This window comes from Pinus tabuliformis, chromosome 4_2 (genome assembly GCF_031772625.1).
Source record: "Pinus tabuliformis cultivar Carrire ecotype Pingquan chromosome 4_2, CPIR1, whole genome shotgun sequence".
Classification (NCBI taxonomy): domain Eukaryota; kingdom Viridiplantae; phylum Streptophyta; class Pinopsida; order Pinales; family Pinaceae; genus Pinus; species Pinus tabuliformis.
In genome coordinates this window covers 886,478,201-886,504,499 of record NC_142304.1, presented here as the reverse complement: position 1 = coordinate 886,504,499, position 26,299 = coordinate 886,478,201, and the positions used below count along the sequence as shown (strand labels likewise).

Below are 26,299 nucleotides of genomic sequence, written 5' to 3'. Positions count from 1 at the left end.
AATTGGTTATTTGTTGATCCATGTCCTTTGATATGTTTTAATGAGAAATAGAGTGAGATGGGTGTCATTTATTGCAGTTATTGGGTCTGGGTGTCATTTATTGCACAAAGTGGGTTTAAATGTTATTGGGTTGGGTGTCATTTATTGAACATAGGGGGATTAGTTGTTAAACAACACAGCAGTTATGGCTGACATACATTCCCTTTTGTTATGTGCAGGTAGGCATATTTATTTGGGATGCAAAGCTGCAGTTCTGATGAGTGGGGGTCGAAGTGACTGTTGCTTTCTACTTCTTGAATAGACCATTTTGGAAGCCTTTATGGTTTTAGCTGTTTTCTAGCTGGGTCAATATGGCAGTCTTAACTAGTAAAATACTATTTATGGACAGTTGTGGGCCCAGTCAATGTATGGGGAAATTTTGGACATAGATTAATACCTATTTATACTTAATGTTATTTATTTTTGTTTAAATATTTGTTTCAAAAGTTTCAATTTATGGTAGTTTGGTGGGACCAATACTATATAATTACTGGTCCTGCACAACATTAGAAATCCCTCCCCTATATTGCACAAATTCATTTACAATTTCTTTGTCATCTGCTGGCTGGCACAAGTTCCATTTCCACTTTCCTTTGGCCTGCTACACTTATTTGGACTTAGTTTCAATTCCAATCTCTCTATGGTTTGGCCCCTCCTGTGTGACATGATTTCCATTTCCATTCTCTCCCTGCTCTGCCCTATCTGTGTAGCATGCATTTCAATTAAATTACCATTATGGATGAGTTTCATTTCCAATTTCTTTGTGGTTTTCTCCACTGGTATGGTACGAGTTTCAATTCCAATTTTCTATGGTTCGCTTCACCTGTATGGCATGCGTTTCAATTTGGGTCTCTTTGTCATTCATCTCAATGTATGACACAACTTTCAATTCAAATCTCTTTTTGGGTTGTTGCAGCTGGTTTGCTCCACCTCTACGGCTTGATTTTTAATTCCAATCACTCTATGGTTTGGTCCATCTGCATGGCACAAGTTTCAATTCAAGTCTTTTTTTAGGCTTCCCCTCCTGTATGGGATACGTTTAAATTCCAATTTCTCTTTTGTTTGCCCCATTCTTATAGCATAATTTTCAATTTGAGTTTCTCTGTGGTTAGCTTCACCTTTATGGCATGAGTTTCGATTCCAATCCCACTGTAGTTTACTATTTTCTCCACCTCTATGGCATTAGTTTTAATTTGGGTCTCTTTATGATCTGCCCAACCTGTATGGTATGAGTTTCCATTCCAATCTCACTATGGGTTTTCCTACATGTATGGCACGTGTTTATCAAAATTATCTCCTTACTGTGTACCCATTCTACCCTTATTTTAGTAGATGGGCTCCCTAAAATCTATGCAACCTCTTGCAAACACTCAGTTTTATGATAGAAGTATTCATATATATGATAAAAGGTACAAGTCGATCAAATTTAAGTAGATCCAATCTTGGTTCAAGAAGCCAAAACACTGCAAATCATCCTGGGATTCAGTGGTCTGTGGCCTGTTGTTTTAAGGTTGGTTTGATCTCTAAGAATTTTCTCAAGTAATTTCATTCAAATTATCTACATGTACTAAAGATTTACAGTCTGTAGATCCTAATTTTGTTGTCTTGATGGCATGGTGAGTGTCAGGTATCTGAGCCCTCTTTCAGCAGTTCCACTAGTAACTCTTGTTGCTCTTGGGCTCTATGGACTTGGGTTCCCGGGGGTAAGTGGACATTGAGCACCATTTCTGTTATGCTCACCTGGCTTAAACAAATTCTATTTCAAAAGCTGACCTCTATTGCACTCACTTGGTATTAAAAAAAAATTCTATTTTCTTGAATAGAATTCATATGCTTCAAGTTTCAATGAATGCCATAATTGCATTTGAGTTATATGGGTATAGAATTCCTAAGCTTGAGTGCCCTAGTCCAGCATTTTTGTTAGATAATATCGAAAGCTGGAGGGTACTCAAAATTACAGTGTGATTACAATTAGTTTGGAACAGAAGGACCTGCTCAAGTATGCTAGCTAACTTGAATAGCACCCATATTGCTTGGATAATTATGGGCTTGATGACTATTTCTATTAAACAAGTTCCATCTGTTGGAATTTCATTTATCTTGAAGTAATAGATATTTTGATTTGATATTTGCAGACTCTTCTTTTGAATGGAGGCAGTATGTGCTTTCTGCATCGTAGGTGATTTTTAGACATATAGTTTGGTTGGAACTTAACACCTGCTTTTACACAGATACTCAGGATGAAATATATTGCATAAACTAGATGAAACATAAAATGTTTTTGGGAAATGTATTATGAATAAAAAATGTTTCAGAAATGTTTGATTTAGATTAGTCCTGATTTACTCCTAATTATATCATCTAATATATATTTAAGGTTTAAATTTTTAACACAATAGCATATTATGTACAATCTTTATTAATATTAATCACATTAGTAATAAGCAGTGTTCGGAGCTGGACTGTTTCACAAATGGATCATGGTAAGTTCTGAAAATAATTATTTCCAGTTTGTTTTGGAACTTCTCTTGTGAAAATTTAAGCTATAATGACTAAATGACATAGCTACTAAATCTTTTTGAATCCAGTGGATTCGATTTTACTTGCGCTGATACACTTTCTAGCTTGAGTAGCTAGCATAGATGAAGTCCTTTCATTTGGTTCAAATATATTTTAGAAATATTTGCATGTAGTAAAAGTATTAGTGACTAGCATAATAATGACTTGACTCAAGTGTTGTCAATTTAATGAACTTTAAGTCACTAAAATTGACCTCACATGTCTTCAACCAAATCATGTTAGTTTATTCAGCTATTAGTTAATAGCCCAACTCTTAGTTTTTATTTTAACTTTCAACCTGTTAAACTTGCATTTAGAATAATAAGTTTTCGGTCCTATCGAAACCAGTTTTGGAATTTTCAATAGATTGATAGGATTTTTGCGTCAAACTTGGAATTTATTCTGTTCACCAAACACCCATGCATTTGGATATCCATATTACCTGCCTTCAAATTTATGTTCGGATGTATATTTTGTAATATCTATTCTATTTGAATTTCCATTTTGTTTGAAAAGATATCCTCTTTTTTTGAAAAAAAGTCAAATGAAGTGTTGTACTCTGATGTTATTTATAGGTGGGGAAATGCATTGAAATAAGGCTTCCACAACTTATTGCGCTGGTCTTCTTTTCACAGGTAAGGAATTAACCAATTACCATTATGTGTAAACTTCTAGAGTGTATCTCTCTAGATATATATCATATATCTTGTTCCTAGTCTTTCCATGCTTTTTTAAATCTGTTGTATTAAATGGACCGAACCCCCTCTTGAACTCCTTGTCAGTGCATTATCCTTCCCTTGCCCCACGAGCTAGGCAACTCTCACTCTAGAAACACCACGAGCTGGGCCTCACTCTAGCAACAATATCCACTCTCTCGCGTATGGCGCATGGGGGACATCTCCTCTCGGATATGGAGAATGAAACTAACTGATTAAACTCTTTTGTCCTTCCTTTCAATATGGTCGACATATCAAGACTCGTAAGAAGCCTTTATTTGAGCTTTTTGCCATCATAATTGCAGTTGCTATTGTGTGGTCATATGACCATATTCTCACTGTAGGTGGAGCATACAAGCATACCCCTCAAAAGACCCAAGCCCATTGTCGAACAGACGGTTCTAGACTAGTTAGTGGTGCCAAACGGTATGCATTCTTACAAGAATCATGCATACTAATTGTCATGTCACTTCATACAATACGTTCTCATGCAAAGCCTCAGCACGGTCTTTATTATTCTGCAGGATAAGTGTCCCATATCCATTTCAATGGGGAGGACCTGTTTTTGATGGAGGACAGTCATTTGCAATGATGGCTGCAGAATTTGTGTCTCTTGTTGAGGTCTGCCTGCTTGCCATATATCAGATATTCTTTCTTCTCTTTTATTTTCATTATCCCATTGACATTTCTGATAGTTATCTATGGGTTTCTATTTAAAAACAAAATTGGGTATTAACTACTATTTTTTTTTTCTTTCATAAATTTGCAATCTACTGGTACATTCTATGTTGTTTTCCCCCTCCATCTATCATCAGCCATGGTATAGGCTGGCAGGTAAGGAAATGGATTCGTTGCTTTCACCCTTATGGCTTCAGGTAATTGGAAGATTGTATCATTGTTGTTGATGGAATGTAATGGTACTCTCTACAGGGAATTGGAATCTTATTGGATGGGATGTTTGGAACTGGAAATGGGTCCACAGTATCAGTGTAAGAACCAAGCAAATTAACCCATTTCTTGCAACTTTAGCTGCAACTTGACCCATTTCTGGCAATACTAGCTTTGAAATTTGTCTTATCTTGGGAATTTGTAGTGAGAATTCTGGTCTTTTGGGGTTGACACGAGTTGGGAGTCATAGGGTACTCCAGATATCAGCAGGATTTATGATATTATTCTCCGTTCTTGGTGATAGTCAACTCATGTTGGGATATTTCTCTCATTTTGAGGTTTATTCCCTAGTCTAGGATTTTGCATTGCTAATTTCATGTTAATGTGTTCCAGGCAAATTTGGAGCAATCTTTGCTTCTATTCCAACACCCATTGTCACTGTTGTGTACTGTCTCCTCTTTGGTTATGTTGGTATGTATACAATGTACACAAATCCTATGTGCTGAGCTACAAATTCAGTCAACTAGTAGTATCTTAGCTATTGCCATAATGTATAATGGATGTATGCATAAAACCTTAAGGTTAACTCATATTGCCAGACACTTAGTTTGTACAATGCAATTTCAACATATTAGGGTAAAACAACAATTCATTGGGTACCTATATTGGTAGACAGTTTGTATGATGCAGCTTTAAAATTGTAGGGTAGAACAACAATTCTTTGGGTTTTGCCTCATGTCTGAAATTTTTTGTATTCTTGATGAGCAGCTGGTGGGGGTCTCAGTTTCCTTCAATTTTGCAATCTAAATAGTTTCAGGACGAAGTTCATCTTGGGCTTCTCTCTGTTTTTTGGATTATTGGTACCACAGTACTTCAATGAATTTACAGTTTCTTCTGGTCATCGTCCACACTCATGGACGATGGGTAGGGTTCTTACAACTTCTTTCAGGAACTTAATTGAAATTTTTTGGCTAGCAGTTCATTTTGGCAACATTCCCTTCATTCTTCAAATTTTCAATGCTTTTAACTTTAAACATTTTTTAATGGCTTTTTTAATAGTTCAATGCCATTATCAATGTGATTTTCTCGTCACCACCTTCAGTTGCTGGCAGCGTAGCATTTTTTTTGGATAACACTCTACATATGGGGGAAAGTTCAACAAGGAAAGAGAGAGGCCATCATTGGTGGGATAAGTTCCGTTCATTCAAAACCGATCCTAGAAGTGAAGAGTTTTATGCTCTCCCTTTCAACCTGACGTGAAGAGTTTTATACTCTCCCTTTCAACCTGACTAAGTTTTTCCCATCTGTCTGAGGATGAAACTCTATTTCAGAGGTGGGGTCTCTGTTTTATCAATATCATTAGTGCATTTGGAGAATAATTAGAGTGTCTTCAATTCAGAAAGAGACAGCTTCAGTGTGAAATATAAGATGTCTATATTTTATATCTATCACTTTGATAGGGAACTACTTTCACGAATTATCTCAAATGGATGCCTCTGTGCCTTGGTCAATCATTTTCAGAGCACTTCAAGATCACCACTTTTGGCAAGCAGCAAAAGGAGAATAATGAAAAGGAAAAGTACATTTCAGACTCTCAGAGTGGTCAATATGCTATCTTGACTCCAATTCAAAAGAGGCATGTTGTGAATATAGTAGTTGATTTTTGTAAGTACTTTTGAAGATGCAATAAGGTTTTGTTGTTGGTGCTTCAAATTGAGCCAATGAACATTTATCTGGAACTCAAGAGTCATATAGAGTCATTTTATAGTAATGATATCTTAACCCCCCTTGCAAAGGCATTAGTAGGAACTAGTAGTACAATTACTTTCTGAGTTATTCATAACACATGTTTAAAATATATTTTTTTTGGTAAACGTTGTTTGCCTTTGAAATAAAGACTTCAACTCTTGTTGACAGGGCACTTTAGGCTTACCATTAACTTTAGCTTTATGATTTTCTTCCAAAATGAGTGCATGGAAATTATTGCAGCAAAAATGAAATGACATTGGAAAAGTAACGAAAAATATAGTACGGATTTTCAGATGACATTCAATGCAATGCATCACAGAGTGCTTTTGGGCATTGTCATCTATTCTTTTGTACTTTTTATTATGTTCTACATATTGGGGATTTTTTTCTTATGCATTTTATGCATCATGATCAGATATGCTTATTATTGTTAGTTTCATCCTAGGTATATACTTTTCAGTTTTTCATGACAAAATCATTTCTAGTTCTCGTGGGGGTAGGTAGCATTCACAAATGTTGCCACCAATATAACAGTGGCTGCTAGAGTTTCAAGGTCATCCCCATGTTGTAAACTTTATCTGATAACATAACAACAAATGGAAATTCTGAACATCCATTGCATCTACCTTGTTTTTTAAGAAAGTTCTGAGCATTCTTGGATTGAGTGTTTGCTTTGGAGATTGTACATGTTGGTGGAAGAGAGTAAAAGGAAAGTCATCTTCTCTCTGTATTGTTATCTCTAAGAAAGTTGTGAGCATTCTTGGATTGAATGTTTGCTTTGGAGATTGTACATGTTGGTGGAAGAGAGTAAAAGGAAGGTCATCTTCTCTCTGTATTGTTATCTCTAGGCCATCACATGTAGAATATTTCTACACCTTTCTAATCAAGTATAAGTTATGTAGTAGCATTAGAACCTGGAAATGTTAGATCCTTGTGTACCTTCAATTGATGCAATGGTGCTTCAGCCATATTGGTCTATTTAAAAAAAATAGGGTTCAATAGTTTGTATATCCTTTGAATAGATACCCTCCATGTGTGGGTGCCTTGAACCAATAACATGGAGATGTGTGCAAGGGAACCTATTCAAATGGAGATACATCAATAGGTGGAGCACTCCAATGAAACAAATTCCATAATAAGTTGATTGGTTCACTTCTTAATTAAGTAAGAATTTATACAAATATTATTATTTTAATCAAATTAAAACTTTTCCAATTCAACAATTCCAATTTAATAATCTTATCGGCCTCTCTTTGTACTTTTGAGACAATCCATAGTAATAAGAAAGTACAATGAAAAGTTGAATAATGTCACTTGGCACGTGGTCATCGTCGTCGACAACCGTGAAAGAAAATGCATGTGAAGGAAGTGACGTTTGTTCAAACTTAGAGCAATCACATACACACGATAATAACCTTTAAGAATCCAAAAAATACATTTGATATTTCGAATTATGGTATGAAACAATTACCCAAGGCGTCACCTTGCTTTACTTTAGTTGGAAATCATTGAATCCAAATTTTAGATCGAAGTATTAAACAGTTTTCTAATTGATTCTTGAACTCGTTTATAATGCGTTACTAAGAGTGTATTTCATGGTTTTAATGTATTTTTATCACTATAAAAGTTAAAATTGTAATACGAGGGGTGTATTTAGATTAGAAACATTATTTATTTGATTAGGTATAATTCATTATTATAGTGAGCGGTTTATAGGGTATTAAATTTGAATATGTAATATATTTAATGATTTATATATTGCTAATTGCAATATTCAATGTTGCTTAATTATATGGATAGTGTTTGTCCACTTAGATTAATATTAATATACTATATGAGTTTTATTTTGTTGTTTTCTTTTCCCGGTAAACGTTGAGCTTATCATATTATAAATATTTTTTTGTTTGAGTTTATTATGTTATATATATATATATATATATATATATATATATATATATTTAAGAAGTGTTGATATAGAAAAAACATATCCCTAATCATGAATACATTGTTACATCAAAATGATGATGCATTTTTATTGATTTATTGTATTTTATTTTTGTTATATTATAGTAAGTTATTTAATAAATTTAAAAACAATTAAGTAATGGATATTGGTTTTGTTAGTTTTTTTTTTTTTTTAATCGTGTAGGGATATATTACTATTAATGTAGGACATAACATATTAATAATGACATGTCAATTTAATAATGTAGTAAGTTTTATAGAACATAGAATATGTTTTTGCATTGTCAAGGTGCAACCTATGTGTACCCCATTCACAATTAACAATATTTAAATATAAACCTGTCACCAAATTTTGAAGTTGTTTTCTTTTTAATTTAATAAAAATTATATTAAAAATAGAAAAAAAATTATAGAAATGTAAAATAAGTTTTAACAATGAAAATTATGTGATTTTATTTCCATAATAGATTAGAAATGTAAAAATTTACTAGAAGATTTTATTATTATTATTATTATAAACCAAATTTTAAATTAATTTAAATCATGAATTAAAAATAAACAAAAAGTAAAAACCAAATTCAAAACTTCATCAGCACCATATTTCAAGTTGTGTGTGTTTAATGAAGATAAAATGTTATGACCTTTCAAGAAGGAAAATGCACTTAAAAAGGGTAAAAATTGTAAACACATTGTAACTTTTTTATTATCTTAAATATGCAAACCGGTTGATATTTTCTTTATACATTATATATGATAAGCCATGCATTTTAGTGCCCTAATGCATTATGCACTTCACATGCAAGTATAAGAGTCCTGAGTACCAAAGTAATTTCAATTTATCCACCACGGTTTCTCTAATTTTGATGCTCCAAGACATTGTAAAATATAGTATGTCGTTGTGCTTATATGATTATTATGCACCCAACCATTTCTATTCCACATTTTTTTTTAAATCTATATTAAATAGAAAAGGGATTTCACGAAATTCTTTATTAGTCCCTGCCATCTGGCAATGGCCAGGGACTATAGTAATTGATTTGCGATGTTATAACATTAATTCACCTTTTTGTTATTAGTCGCTGCCACTTTTAAACCAAAGTTTTCAAAGGCATATGGTTTTCCTATTTTATATAAAGGAAAGTTTCCAGAGGAAACTAGTTTTGCCATCTTATTTGGCCTCTTCCTGAGGCATAGAGGCAAAAACCATATGTTATGTGTACTTATTTTGCAAATTTGAAACTAATGAAAACTAATGCTAGCATTAGTTTCATAGTTGAACAGATATTAAATGCTATATTCGTAACCAAGTTCCCATGTTCTAATTGTTCTTGTGCATTGAACTTGCCATGTGGTGCAACAGCTGCCAGCTTTTGCACTACCAACTTTGACAATTTGACAACAAGACCGGTGATGCATGAAGTGGAAATTCGACAATTCAATAACAAGGCCGCTTATATTTATCTTTTGCTGCATCCACCATGCCTGGAAGTTTATTTTATGTTGCAGGCTTCAACTCCGCTATCTTTTTTGTTGGGGCTGGATCTATCTTTGTTGGGCCGTTTTGTTGCAGAGGCATTCTTTTATGAACTGGAAAGGGGGCTGGCCTTGCCCATCGAATGAATCACTGTTGGCAATCTCCCAGACTCCACTGTATTTGCACAGACTCATACTGTACCATCTCCATTGTCCTACCTACGGTACCAGTCAGTCCATTGAGGTTCAGATGGTGTGATTTCATTTAAGCGTAAATTTTTGCAACATGTTTCTCAATTATTCTATTTCTCTTTTAGGTGGGATTCTAATGTTATTTGTTGATTAAGATTATTAGAAGAGACGAGTGATATGAAAACGATAGGTGGTTACTCACATGGGAAACTTCAACGGCGGAAATGTCTATTTGGCCTCCTTCGTACAAAAACTTGACAGCAAGAAAATTCAGGTATGCACTGCTTTCGTCTACCTTGATAGCCATATTTTGACTTGGATACTCGCATGGGACTCTGAAATAATACGCACATATAAATATAAATATTCACACATGTAGTTGCAAATACCATCGATCTGATGGCTTTTTTGGTTGTTTCTATTTTCTTGCTCACCGTTTATACTCCACGTCCAGGCCAGCCCCCCTGTTCAGAAGCTGCTCACTTTTGTTGGAGCGAGCCAAGCTCAGGAAATCCTTAACTACGGCTTACTAGTCCTCCGGTAAATAGGCTATATCTTTTATTAAGTCAAGGTTCTGAAAGAAATCACATACTACTCTTTTGATTTGACTCAGGAAGTAACTTTACTAAAACAGATAATTCATAAGCAGGGTATTAATTCACTTGGAATAACTTATTTTTTCTTTTCAACAGGAAACTATTGTATTTCTGAGATAAAAGCTACAAAATCCCAACCAAAAAGCAATTCTATTAATTGAACAGGTATGTAGTTACTAGTTTACTGACCTGCACATAATATGACGGCATCCAGACGTTTTTTCAACAATATGTTTGCATCTTGGACACTACTTGAAGAGTTCCATGTTACCTTTCACTTCCTCACGAGGCGAAACCTTCTTTATTTCAGTGCAATCCAAACCATCGTGCCATGGCACACTGCACTGAACGCAAATTAACCTTGCGCAATGAGGGCATTCTGACTTTTTAATAACCACAGCAGCTACCGCAGTTGATCTTCCTACTTCAGGCACATCCTTCAACAAGGGTGTCGAGCAATCCTCAAAAGGGAAACAAGACCTCTGAGAAATGGGATTCTCCACATCCTAAGCTTCGAAAGGATCGCTTCACATATCTGAGGAATCAGATTCTCACTGCAACTGGGTTCTGGGTAATGAATGGTCAGCGAACTTTTTTGCAATTTACCACTAATATGCAGGGCCATGCAAGAAGAACAAAACCTGTGCGAAAAAGCCATTCTATCAAAAAATTTAGATGGGTATTTCACTTCAAAACAGATGCGGCACGATTCTTTCATAGAAGGGGCATCTTGATTTCCTTCCACCACCCTCTTCCCAGTCCTTCTCGGCCTTTTGGGCAAGGGAACCAATATCCATCCGCTTCTCAGGCACTTGCCTACTGAATTCTGAGGCAAAAACAAGAAGAAAAAACACCCACAAAGCTGATCTGTGAAAGCTAATAGTAGTGAAGCAAGCCGATACAGAATTGTACAGAAAACGCAAACCATGAGTACCAGCAGTAGCAACCCAAGCGGCAGAGCAACAACAGGGCTACGTGGCAGTTAGCATACTATTTGGCCTCGCCTAAATATTGCAGTGTGTCATTTGGGCAGAGAGGGAGAGCAATGGAGACATTGGGTTGCTCACAGGGAAGCTGATAATGGCTACACTACTCACGAACAACTTGTTGGCCTTCCTTAAACTGATCCCTAGGATGACAATGACACAACTGAGTGCATTTGACAAGTTATCTTAGCCGCACATGCAGCCAATGATTTATCTGCATGAGTGTTTCCACGTTGCGAAGAGTAATAATTAAATATATTATCTTGATGACTCCATTGTATAAAATTTACTCTTGTCAATTGGGCTTAGCGCATTTCAATTAATCCAATACCTCGTTAAAAGATAAAATCACTTAGTGGAACTCCAACTTCAATATTTGTGATCAGCATTGCGCTCACATGTAACTTAGGGAGATATAATTTTTATTTCCTTTGTTTCAATTTATAAAACCCCACATTTACAATTTTCCCCACGGTAGTTGCAACATGGTTGGGCCTTAAATTAAAGTATTTAAATCATGAAAAAAATTTTCATTATGCAAAAGCCCACAAAGGCTATAAACTTGTCGCCAACGGTGGTGTTAAAATTCTGTTTAATTGTCTGTAATTGTGGCATTTTTAACATTTATTTGAGGGGTCTTAGTGGTGCTTCGTGGGTTATTGAGTCGGCATTCTGGAATAATTTATACAAACTTATAGATGAGTCGGACTGTTGGAGACCGAGTGCAAGGGTGGAGCCCAAGGAAAATTTTAAGGATGGAAAATTTTCTGGAAGTTTAAAACATTGGCGAATCTCACTAATCCCTAATATGCAAATTATAAATGTTTATTGATATATTTGTAAAATTAATCAAATTTATAATTATTTTATATATAGTCTCTCTATAATGTTGGCGATTTTTAAGGTAAAATAATTTAATATTCTAAAATTTGGGCGAATCGTCTTTTATAAAATTGGAAATTGGCGAATCTTTTTTGTGGAAAAATCATGGAAAATTATCCCACTGGGTGAACATTAGCCCCTAAAATTTTCCATGGTGGAGCCAATGCTGTTACACCCTTGTCACTTGATGACTTATACAATATGAATCCTGCAGCCGAGTCTGATTTCGATTAAATCTACTTTGGCGATTATGCAATGCGGTGGTAATCTGTTAGCATTATATAGATAAGTACTTGTTAACTTGAAGTAGTATATATACCCAGAAATGCCTTCTAATCTGTGGAGATCAATCCCTCGTGATCTCTAGGTTGGCAATGTTTATTCTTTTGCTATTCTCAGTATTGTTTGTTTTTGTTATGCTTGGAAGCAACATTGCTTGTGGGTCTCTATATTATTTCAACAGTATTGGCAACAACATTTCTTAACTGTAGCTGGCAAATACTTGCCCACTCTTGCATTCTCAGGATGAACTTAACGCAGGGACTTGCTGCCTCACAGCTCATCTTGTTCAATCTAGTTTTTCTCTAATTTTGATGCTCCAAGACATTGTAAGATATAGTATGTCATTGTGCTTATATGATTATTATGCACCCAACCATTTCTATTCCACACTTTTTTTAATCTATATTAAATAGAAAAGGGATTTCACTAAATTCTTTATTAAATATAGTTTTCTTGAAAGTAAAATGAATTGTTTTTAATGGTTTTTTAACTTAACAACATGTATCTTTCTTAAAAGTTATTAAGTCAAATGCAAAGAAAAATAAATTATGTATAATTGATATTTATTGGATAATTCATCATCACATATCTACTAAAACTATATTTCTTTTTATATTTATGGATATGTTGACTACTATTAATTGCATATGCATGAAAATTAAATTTATGCAAAAAAAAAAAATATCACAAACCATGACTTGACATAAGATATAACCCGGGAAACCCCTTTGAGGAAAACTCAGCTGGAAGGTGACGTTGCTCCGCCATGTTTCTTTGAAAATAAAATGGTTGAGTACGAAGAAGTATGGTATGTGGCTCATGGGCTACGATAGTGCACAAATCCTCTCTGTGTGCTCTATCTCTTATCCTCGTCGACTATTTTTTCTCATCTATAGAAAAAATGCACTTGGAAGAATGGAACCCTTTTTCCTCCAAGTGGCCAGGTTATAACGGATCCTAATAACCTACCGGTGGTTAGATTTGACTAGCTAAACTCTTAACCAGAGTTACATTATGGACTTTTCTATAGTCATTTTCATGATAATCACATGGCTAACAACTTTTCCATGAATAATGAGGGATGGTGTGACATTTTCTTGAATTATGGTGGTGGAAACATCAAGGTCAACTTCTAAGTGGCATAATTTTTAAAAACGAACTCCGAGATATGATTCTTGCATTGTTAGAAAGCTATCTATGTGTAGAAGTGTAGAATAGCAAAAGAAATGTGCAACACTAAAGAAACAAAATTTTACACAAAAAATGTCATTTGATGCCAAAAAATGTTCTTGGAAGGTTTCTGAAGTACAAATGGTCCGATGAGTTGATTCCTCCACTTTTTGCACTATGAAAGCATCGAGATGGATGACAAACAATATAATGAGCCAATTTGTATCAATAATTATATAAATTTAGTCAAACCATTCTATATAAGGGATCCATTATCTAATGAAAAAATCGTCACATATATCAATTTAATAGCTAAACACAATATAACATTAAAATTAAATCACAAGTTGTTAAAAATTTAGGTCATCAAATGTGATAAAAATAATAAAACTATTGGTTTAATGTTAAATGGTTTGATAATCCATTATAAATTTGTATAGGTATCTAGTATGAAATATTCATCTATACTATAATATAGTATGGAAGATTCCTCTATATGTGGTATGGTGATTAAACTTTTGGAGTTTAGATTTTAGACCTAATTTAATTAATAGGTTGAATTTAACTCTTCAAATGTGATATGTATAAAAATGATCAAATCATTGGTTTAACATTAAATGGTTCAATAATTCTATTATAAATTTTAAATTTTTATAGGTAACTATTATGGAAAATTTCTCCATATTATAAAACATATGGTATGGCGATTGAATTGAAATATTGGTTTGGAGTTTAGCTTTTAGAAATAATTTAATTAATAGATTATCATTGGTGTAGGTGAATTTCAAATTTGAACAATGAATTTAATGGTGTCAATAGTGTTATAATATAGTGATAGAATTGAAATATTGGTTTGGAGTTTAGATTTTAGAAATGATTTAATTAATACAGTATCATTGGAGTAGGTGAATTTGAAATTTGAACAATGAATTCAATGGTGTCGATAGTAGTTGATCATGTCATTAGTAAATCTACAATAAAAACGCAAAAGAAATCAGTTATAAATTTTTATAGAACATAAAATGAAAGGAACAAAAAACACATAATTGTCGACATTTTTTATTTCATAACCAATGGGAATTGAAATTCCAATCATGTATACAATCATTATAAGACATCTCACTCTCAGTTTTATTTTAAAAATAAAAAAAACATGATATGTAATTTAAAAAATAAACTATTTCGCTTGCCATACTAAAAATATATCATAATTAATTGTTTCATTTATAAATGTAATTAATTAATTTTATTGTTAAATAATAAAAATATCAATCTATTAGTACATCCAAATCTTAAAAAAAAAATGTTTTGTAATAAACAATTAAAGGATAAGATAAATTTAAAATATTATAAGGTGGATCCTAATTTACAAGATCAAAAGCTTATCTTTATCTTAACTAACACAGGAAAAAAAAATCAATATTACTAAATTATGAACAAGTTCTCATAATTTTCATAGTGAAATAGGGTAGTGAACATGTCCTAAACATTAAAGGTTGAAACATTGTCATCTTTGTAACACTAAAAGGGTTTATTATAAAATTTACTTTGTTTCAAAATATCTTATATACACTCACATTAAATAGAAATTTTAAAATATTTGGTGTTAACCTCACTCTCATGTGATGAAAACAATTATAATTCTAAAACAATTAAATTAATTCAAATCAAGAAAGTTGGATTTAATCCTACCTTTCTAGATTGAGTTTGTTCCTCATGGTTAGGAGTCAAGATATTGAAGATAAGGACAGAGTGCTTGAAGGAGGGCCCTACTTTTATGCTGCAACAGGCCTTTTCGCTGTTGTATTTGCAAATATTGAAGATAAGGACAGAGTGCTTGAAGGAGGGCCCTACTTTTATGCTGCAACAGGCCTCTATATGTGACCTTGGATTATGAATTTTGTTCCAGAACGCGAAACTTTTACATCTGTCCTGGTTTGGGTAAGACTCTATTCCCTACCTATTAATTACTGGCAAATCGAATCTCTACCCGCCATAGGAAATACGTTAGGGAATTTTGTCAAAGTTTCTGAGGCCACTAGAAGGGGAAAGTATACTTCCTTTTCTAGAATATGTGTGGAGATGGATCTCTCTGGAGCTTTGCTGGATGAGGTTATTTTGGAAGTTTTTGATGAAGAATGGATACAAATAGTAGATTATGAACATATTCCTTTCATATGTATCAAATGTCATGAGCATGGACACCTGGTCAGAGACTGCCCTTTCAGTAAAATAGAGAACAAAAACAAAACTGACACAATGAAGGATTCAGAAAGCTTCTTCAAGGTGGAACATAAAGGAAAAGGAGGCAAAAGAGGACCAAAAACATGTAAATCAATAGGACAACAAGCTAGCTAGAACATGTTTCAAGTCCTCGAAGTAGACGAAGGTTTAATAGAAGCAGATAAAGCAAAGGAAGGAAGTCCAGTGGAAGAGGAGAAAGCAGAAGACAGTGTATAAATACAATAAAATAAAAAACAGAAAGAATTTATGATGACTGATGTTGAATAGGAGATGGACCAAGAAATGACCCAAAGTGAGAAGGAAATGGAGGACCATGAACTCCAGGAAATTCTTGAGAAAGAGAACCTGGATTTGGAAGGTTTCTTGAATCAAGGAACCAAAGAAGGGTTAGAATCGTTACTTATAGAGGAGTTCAATAGAGTTCAACAGTTGTTTTTATGGAAAACCCAAACTAAAGGGGTGGAAAGACAAAGATACAAAGACAGGCAGAGCAACGAAGGAGTAAAAACGATGAAAAACACAACAGGACTAGCACCCAGAAACTTAGGAAAGAAAACGGGCAGAAAAAAGAAGAATGAGTCGTTGATGGAGTGTGGAAGGCTAATGATAGATTCAAGTAAGATTAAAGACCTATCCAGTTACTCCTTTACTAATCTTTAATAATGAAGCTCACTTCTTGGAATATCAGGGGTCTAGGTAGTAAAAGAAAACAAAGATTATTAAGTAATAGAATGAAACAAGTAGCTCTAGATGTGATTTTCATCTAGGAAACTAAGTGTTCCATACAGAAGATAAGAGATATCCATAGTAAATGTCTCAATAGATTTGAGTTTCTGGAAGTCAAAGAAGAGAATACATTAGGAGTTATTCTCACTCTTTGGAACCCGCAAAAAATTTTCTTAATAGATGCGGAGGCATCTAGGGATTATTTATCTGTAGTAATTCAACCTCTAGGAGATAAGGTAACCTACCTAGTAACGAATGTTTATGGCCCTCAAAGAATGGATGAAAAACGCATTCTTCTAAACTCTCTGGAGAATCTTAGAGATAGACATGCAGGAATACCCTGGATCTTGGGGGGTGATTTCAGCATGATCAGATCACTTACGGAAAAGAAGAGGGAACTAGAGTTCTAGGCAAAGACTCTTTGTCTTTTCAAACCTTTATCGATAAGATGAAGTTGGTGGACGTTGTAACAAGTAATGGAATCTTTACTTAGAACAATAAAAGAGGAGGAGAGTCTCAAGTGGCCTCAAAATTAGACAGATTCATAATCTCAGAGGATCTTATGCTCAATGACAAGGAAATGGTAGCAAGAGTGCTCCCCTTTGGAGGCTCAGATCACTGGTCGGTACAATTGGAGTATCAGGGAATTGGCACTCCCAGAAAGAAGCCTTTTCGATTTGAGAACATCTGGATTTCCCACCTAGATTTCATCAAAAACATAGCCAAATGGTGGTCAGAGGATTTAAACATTCAGGGTACCAGAATGTTACTTCTTCAAAAAAGACTAAAACACATCAAGCCTCGGCTTAAAGACTAGAACAAGAATGAATTTGGCAATATATTTGAAGAGAAAAAAACTATTAAAGGTAAAATGCAGGAACTCAACCAAGCCCTTACCACGGAGGGCCATCATAAAATCAGAAGTGATCAAGCCACCAAATATCATCAAAATTGGGAGAATTTATGCAAACAAGACGAAATATTTTGGAGACAAAAATCTAGAGTTCAGTGGCTAAAAGAAGGTGAACGTAAGACTAGATTTTTTCACAAATCCACCATGGAAAACAGAGCTCATAACATAATTTCTTTGATCAGGGATGAAAGAGGAGATCTTCTCAATTCTCATGAAGAAATATAGGCAGTTCTAGTTCAGCACTTTCGAAACATAGCACAGGAAACCTGTTATGATAGAGAACACTACATCAGGGACTTCACTAAGCATATACCCAGGATGGTATCTAGAGAGGATAATGTCAACCTTTACAGGTCAGTGATTGAAGAGGATGTTAGTGGGGTACTCAAAGAAATGCAGAATGGTAAGGCACCAGGCTCGGATGGTTTCAATGTTGACTTCTTCAAAGCTTGCTGGAATATTGTCAAACAGGACATTCTGCAGGTAGTGCAAGATTCCAAAATGAACAGAACCATTTTGAAGGCTCTGAATACCTCATTTTTAGCCCTGATCCCTAAACAGGAGTTGGCTCAAACCCCTTATAGGTTCAGACCTATAGCTTTCTGCAATGTGGTTTACAAGATAATATCAAAAGTTGTAGCAGACAGGCTCAAACCCCTCCTTCCTTCACTAGTTTTCGGGGAACAATCTGGATATGTGGAAGGAAGGCAAATTCTTAATAACATCATTCAAGCAAATGAAGTGGTGCACTCCCTTACTAGCAAGAGAAAGGTTGGAATGATCATGCAATTGGACATAGCCAAAGCTTATGATAAGCTAAATTGGATCTATATCAGGAACGTTCTTATTGCTTTTGGGTTTGACCACAATTAGGTAAGATGGATCCTGGCTTTGGTGAATTATTCTAGTTTTTCAATTCTGGTTAATGGTTCTCCTTCGGAGACTTTCATTCCTTCCAAAGGCCTTAGGCAGGGTGACCCACTCTCTCCCTTTCCCTTCATCCTCATGATGGAAGGACTGGGTAGGTCTATCAAGCATACAAAATAAGTTGGGAAAATCAAGGGTCTCCAACTCTCTAACAATGGACAAGCCTTGACTCATCAACAATTTGTGGATGAAACCATGCTGCAAGGAATCCCCACAGTCAAAGAAGCTCTTGCGTATAAACAAATCCTCAGTGACTTTGCCATGGCTTTAGGTATGGACGTTAAGCTTTCCAAATCTAAGATTTTTTTCTTCAATACTAACATTGCTATTCAGAAGAATATATCTAGAATTCTGGGCTTTCAAAGAGATTCTCTTCCCTCAAAATATCTAGGAGTTCCTCTAACTGCTAAACCGTTACACAAGAGCATCTGGGAGCCGATGATTAATAAATTACAAGACAAAGCCAGGAAATGGACTATGAGATCATTAAACTTGGCTGGCAGTTTAGTTCTTACAAAGGTTGTTCTACGATCAATCCCAATCTTTATGCTTTGAGTTATCCTTGCTCCTAAAGGAGTCCTGCATCAAATGAGAAACATACAAAGAGACTTTCTTTAGGGCAAGGGAGAAGAAAAGAAGAAATGGGCCTTAGTTGCCTGGGAAAAAATCTGCAAAACCAAAAACCACGGGGTTCTTGGAGTGGATGATCATGAGATTCTAAGCAAGGTTTTAGGGGTAAAATTATGGTGGTGATCGATAAAAGAACCAGAGGCACATTGGGCTATCATTTGGAAAGAAAAATATGCAAGCTCTTGGATAGATAATGACCGCATAAGAATGGATGGTAATATAATAGGATCACATATTTGGAATAAAGCCTAGGAAAATAGAGGCTTAATTCAAGATAACAACTTTTGGGAAATTAGAGAGGGAGACTTAGCCTTATTCTGGGAGGATAGATGGCAACAAGAACCTATTCTGTTAAAGGAGGATTTGGAGGAACTCAAAGTAGAGAGAGATACTAAGGAGCTCACCAAAGTTAAGGATTTTTGGGATCAAAACAATAGTTTAGGGAAATGGAGAAAGTGGAGGGAATTTGATCTCAGAAATGGCAGTCCCATAAAAGCTAAGGCTGAAAGGCTGATGAAAATGTTAAAACAAAGGAAAATTCTAGTTTCAAGGGGGCAGGACCAACTAAGGCGGGGAAACAATAATGAGGGGACCTATAATCTCAAGGAAGCTAAGCTAATTCTCCTTGAACTAGATTCCCATGCTCCAGACAGGATCAGGAAAAACCTATGGAAGCATCAAGGTTGGATGAAAATTAAACTTTTTATGTGGCTGGTACTGCACAGGAAAATTCTAACTTGGGATAACATTAGGAAGAGGGCTATCCTGGGGCCTTCCAGATGCCAGCTCTGTGAAGCTCAAGAGGAGACAATGGAGCACCTTCTCAACAACTGCATTTTCACTTCCAGATTATGGAATTTTTTCGCCTCTATCTTCCAACAATCTGACAGAGACATTGGAAGTCTTTTTAGTACCCTCACCAATTGGAGAAGGAACTTTTCGGATAATGAAGTTCTAAGTTTAGCTTGGGCACTTACACAAAGCTTCATCATTTCGAATATCTGGAAAGAAAGGAAAAATATAATCTTTAAGAATGTTAAGAAATAATCCCATTGTCTCTATGATGTGATCCTAAAACAGATTAAAGAAACGGTTGGCACTATAGTTTGAAATCTCCCTATTAATCCCGCTTCTGCAATAGATTGGAGGATTCTTTGTAAGCTAGAGTTGCAGGGACTGGTTCCTCAGGGCTTAGTAAGGAAAGTCTCAATTTTGGATCCCGAGCTACATTTTTGCCATCCCCCCCCCCAAGGGTTTTCTAAAATTCAACATTTGTGGTGCTTCTAAAGGTAATCCGGGCACGGCTGGCCATGGAGGGGTGTTAAGGGATGACAAGGGAAGTATTCTATTTATCTTCCATGGTCACTTAGGAAAATCCACCAACAACATGGCAGAGTTAATGGCCATGGAACAATGTCTTGAGTTCCTGGTTCAGGAAAACCAACAAAATACAATCGTTGAAGTTGATTTTGGGTTAATCATTAACTCGGTCAAGAGAATAAGCTGGGGAACGAAACCTGAAAAGGCGTTAAGAAATTGGAGGTTGATCCAAGTCTTTCAACAGATTCAAAATCACCTTTAGAGCCTGAGAACAGTCAGTTTTTCACATGTGCAAAGAAAGGCCAATAAACTGGCAAATTTTCTTGCCAATGAAGGAGTGATCTGCACAGATAATAGGGTAGCAACGAACTAGCACGAGCTCCCTTGAAACAAATTAAAATCGGAGTGTCAAAACTAAGTAGATGAAGATAATACAGTGTTCCTTAAAAGAGCCATGGAGGTGGGCACAACTAAATAGCAGTTGTTTGTTTAGAGGGCTGCTCACAATCGGGTCCTTTGAGAGTGGCTTGCAGTGGTCAACCGGTGAATCCCAGATTAATATGTTCACTATAGTTTCTAGTTGCAACAGTGAGGACGATTTGGTTTTGTGGATAACAGGAAGGATGGTGGTTGCTTCAATTCACATTGGGTCAAGTAGGATGGACACAACATATGGTTGGGAGTCGGGGACACTCGGAGGCCGTGAAACCAGAGGTTTTTCTGTTTGGCTCACTTTACAGTGACCTAAATGGTTTTCCAATGTTTGTGGCCCTCATAAGTGGGAAGTGGTATTTCCTTTTCGGGAGAGATTCAACTCAAGGTGCTCCACGTGGCGGTGGGATCAGGATGAATACTACCCTCATCACATGTTAGTGTCCGCGTATGTAGGCAGGTGCGATATTGGTCTTAGCTGTTGGAGCTCACAGAGTAGATCAATGGATGAGATTGACCATGCATGTCTCCGAGTCCTTGTGGTTAACGGTGTGTTGACTATCATAGCGATTTTTTCCATAGCCGTTGGATCTAACAGAGAGGTTCAACGGTTGAGATTAAAGGGGCAAGTTCGGATTTGGTGGGAAGTGTATGACCTTGGTGCCAAGAGACTTTTCACTCAGGCCATTGATTCTCGAGTTAAGAATTCGGGCGGATGTGAAACCATTATATTTTTGCAACTTTTGTTTCATTTCAGGTCTGCTTCTAGACTCTTGTAATTTTCTTTTGAAAGTTGTAAGGTTTTGCTGTAGGGAGGGGGATTGTGTTTTGAGCCCGGTTTCAGGTTTTGTTGAGAGCTCTCCATGGTCAACAACCATGTGAAAATTGATGTATTTTATGTGATTTATAGGCTAATTAATGAAATTGAAGGTCTGACTCTTGCATTAGAAAAAAATAATAAGATCATTGTTTTCATCTCCATCCTTGTCACCATTGTGGCAAGCAGAATCACTCATCAGATAAATGCTGCAAACAAGACCAACCTTCGAGATTAAAGATCAATTATGCATGGATTGATCCTTGGGTATGGTCGCCAACAGTAAAATGATTGTATAAGTTTTACAATATAATTCAATCTCACCTATTGCAGCCAACGGTCAAATGAAAATGGTACTCTCATGCACCTGAAAGTGGGAGTACAACAATGAAACTCTCCTACACCTGAAGGGGGGGAGTTCATAATTCATAAATCAAATGTAGATGATTGTCTCTCCTTTCATCTGACAAAGGGAGAAATTAAGGGTGGTTTTTAGACTGAAAGTCTCGACAACATCATCAAAATTAGCTAGTGGGTATCTTCAAAATCAGCCAGTGGGCATCATCAACAAATCATCTAGTGGGCATCGTCAAAGAAGCCAGTGGGTGTTCTCAATATTTTGACAGTGGAGAAAGGATGCTGATTGCAAGCAATGGATAGATGGATCCTTTTGCATCTTGGCACGTGATGGAGTCATCAAGAAAAATTCATAAATGAATCAGACTTGCAGTTGATTCATGTTCTCTTCAAATTGGAGTTTTTTTCAGCATCCAACTTTGTCGGTTTTTTAGGCAACATTTTTTAGGATCAATAGTTTCAACATGAGAACTTGGAAGCTGATTCCTGGTTCTTATTTTGGACTTATCATTGGGGGGGAATGTTAGCCTCACTCCCATGTGATGAAAACAATTATAAGTCCAAAACAATTAAATTAATTAAAATCAAGAAAGTTGGATTTAATCCTACCTTTATAGATTGAGTTTGTTCCTCATGGTTAGGAGTCATTTTAGGCTTAGTTGGTTGAGAGATTCTCTCCAACTAGTTAGCCTCGAAGATTAGTGTTTGGTTGAGAGATTTTCTCAACCATAGTGTCCAAGATAGACGTACTATCTTGAGCCAAACTTCCTCATGTATTTTTTTGTACTGTTTGTACAATGACATTGACAGTGTGAGGAATATAATACAGTGAGGCTCTTTGGCCTTTTATGCCATATCTGATTTGTGTATATGTCTGTTGTTTATTTTATTAATGTTTTATTAGTTGATTGAATCTCCTTCATTTTGTACAATATCAATTTTATTAATATTATACTTATTAAAAACATACTAATTTAAAAACACTTCTTCTAAAATTATGTAAATACAAAATAAATTTCCAAGGTTAACTATATATATATATTAAAAATTCGAAAAATAAATTTAATAAGAATAAATATTAATAAACATTATTATTACCATTATATAGATTAAATTAATTAAAAATACTATATCAACTATGTATACCCTTCTTGGGATCACAAGGAAAACCCTCCACATGACAATACAACCTGAAAAAACCATACCCTACCTTTCCTCCATCTTCCCTGCCACTCACGCCATATCTGCAATTCCTATCGCCATGGATGACATTATAGGAGGGAGTAGAGCTCCTCCTATGGAGATGCTCAAGGTCACTTTTTCAAAGTCTCTGAATGCAATGAGAAAGAAATATGCATATCTTATACTTCATATTTGTATATATGAATATCTTAGAGCTCCTTCCCAAGTCGAATTATCTCTACTAGCAAGATGAACACTCGAAGAAAAATTTGGATGATGAGCACATTTTGTTTAGCTACCGTAGTCGTCACAAATACATGAATCTCTACAAAAATTTACCCTTTTGAGTTCTTAAGACCACTGTAGTTGAAGGTCAAGTTTTAGATCAAGATGGATTCTTTGGACTGGTTAATTATCATCGTGGACCCAAGCCTCCATTCATGTAGACACATTCTAGAAAAACCCTTGTTACTAGCAATTGTTTTTTAACAACTTGCAAATCTCAAATCTCCAACCCCTCCTCTGAACCCTGTGCCCTAAGAGATAGACATGCCTAATACTAAAAAACCCAAATAATTCTTTAAGGTTCCTCATATTACCTCCTCATAACCCTAACCTCGAATCCTCAGGAACCCTTATAGAAATATTCCATGTTGCCACAAAATAATGAGAACACCAAAGAAATGGATTTGGAGGCATGGAAAGATAAATACTCAAACTCTCTCCCGGAGCATCAAGTCAAAATACCAAGTGAAGTCATTCCCAAATCAAGGAAGTAAGCTCAAAAAACGTCAATTGGAAAAACCAAGGCCAATCCTTTAGGGGTTTATGTCCAACCTATGAAAGAGACTAAAAAGAAACACAAGGATGACAACGAAAAATGTTTTAAGAGAAATCAACAAATTCTGGAAGAATTGGGTGGAATTCTTGTCAACTTTGGTAGAATAAAGATGATATTAGAGGTTTACACCTCCACTTACTCATCTCCCCTATGAAAATAGCCTCTTGGAATATTATAGGCCTAAAATGAAAGGGAAAGCAAAGGATTCTCAAATACAGGTGGCTCATGGAACATCCAACCTTCTCAATGGTTTAAGAAACCAAATCATTTTGTAAAGTTATATGCAATTTGATAGAAAAATGGGGTCATGTTACCAATCAGTAGTTCTTAGCATCTAATATCAATTCATAGGTCTCATTATCATCTAAAACTCTTGAGAAGTATCCATCGTTAACATGCTTTCTTCTTTCAAAATTCTCACTATACAATTTTAGATTATAGGTTTGTAAGAAGATTTCTTTCTTTCAAATGTCTATGGCCCTTCACTACCTAGATAAAAGTTACATTTTCTTCACTAAATCAAGAAAATTAGTCTTCTCATATACCCAATGTATTAAATCCTAGGGGAAATTTTGATTGGATATAATATTTAGAAAGAAAATGGGTGGTATTATAAAGCTCTAATCATAATCCATACTCTTTCAAGATTTCATGACTTCTTCTCATTCGGTTGATGTCGACACCCTTAATTGTACTTATGCCTGCAAAAATCATACAGATGGATCCCAACAAATGGATTCCAAGATGGTTAGTTATCTCATCTTTAAAATATCACATCCAAGGACATTTTTATGGAGGATTTTTCCCTCCCTAGCCATTTCTTAGTTCACTGCCTCATCAAATTAGACATCCAAATAAAGTCTCGCCCTAGAAATATGCATTTTCATCTAGAGTGCTTTTGGATCCAACATCCCAACTTCCAATCCATCATCAAGGATTGGTTGGATGAGATAGGAAACTTGGAAGGATCGTCTATGTTCATCCTACATAGGAAGTTAAATCACATTAAATATTAGCCTAAAGCCTAGAATAAGGAAAAATTCAAGAACATCACTAATGACAAAGAAAACCTCGGAGCCCAAATGGAACACATCCAATCAAAATTCATTCACCAAATAAGATCAAAGGACCTAATAAAGAAGGAATCACATACTCTTTCTACTTAAATAAACAAGAATAAATTCTTTGGCAACAAAAATATAGAATTATATAGCTAAAAGAAGGAGAGTGAAATATTGCTTTCTTCCACAATTAAATGCTTCCGCATCAATACCACAATCGTATTTCTTTCTCAAAAAATAGATAGGTGTGAAGGTTCAAGATCATGAGGACATGGTTAATTTTCTAGTTCAATATTATAAACAACTACCATCTAACTCAAGCTATATTACTCACAGGCTATATAGAAACTAGTTGAGCACATTTTTCCTTGGTTACCAAAGATAATAATGAGGCTCTCTTAAGAGATATCTCTATTAAATAAGTGGAAGAGGTAGTTAAATCTACACCTTAGAATATGGACCTTGGGGCAAATGAATTCACTACTAGATTTTTTCTTTCCTACTGGTCAACAATCAAAAATGATATCCAATAAGTAGGGGAGGAATCAAGGATATTGAAAATTGTCCTAAAGGTTATTGATGCTACCTTCTTCACTTTACTTCCTATAAAGAACAAATTTTAGGACCCTATCAGCTTTCATCCCATTTCTCTCTGTCATTTAATTGAAAAAGTGATCACCAAAATAATAGCCAATCGGCTCAAACCCATAACCTCATCTCATTTGAGTGAAACAAACTAGCTATGTGGAAGGGTGTCAAATTTTTGGATAACGTAATGGTTGCTCATGGAACTATTCACTCTTTAAAATCCTCCAAGAAACCTAGCATGCTTATAAAATTAATCTCTTTAATGTGTCTGAAAAACTTAACTGGAGCTCTCTTCTTCATTCTCTACACCTATGGATTTTATCGTGACTAGATCAATTGGGTTATGAACCTTATCTCTTCAACCTTGTTTATATTTTTCTAAATTAATCACCAAATAAACCTTTTTCTGCATCTTTTGTTATCTCGAAAGAATATTTGATGTCACATTTTCTCTTTATTATAATAGTGAAGAGTATCACCTAAGCTTTCAAAGAAACAATTGAGAAGAAAAGAACAAAGGATTACATCTATTTGATTACGATTTCCCTTTATCACAACATAAATAACTTGGATGATGCCTTGGGTATCGATGTTCCAAGTATTAAAGAAGCCAAATAATTTTTTCAAATTCTAGATGACTTCTCTATTTCCTCAAGTGTAGAAATAAACAAAGCTAAATCCCATATTTTTTCTTTAAATTCGGCTATGAAAAAGCATATTGCAATGACACATAGTTTCCAAATCAACAAATTTATAGAAAAATA

The 26,299-nt window shown here is 35.1% G+C and overlaps 1 pseudogene; it reads left to right on the top strand.

Moving 5' to 3' along the window:
* The first annotated feature begins 1,291 nt into the window (after positions 1-1,291).
* On the top strand, positions 1,292-5,462 carry LOC149172538 (nucleobase-ascorbate transporter 6-like; annotated as a pseudogene).
* Positions 5,463-26,299: the final 20,837 nt, after the last annotated feature.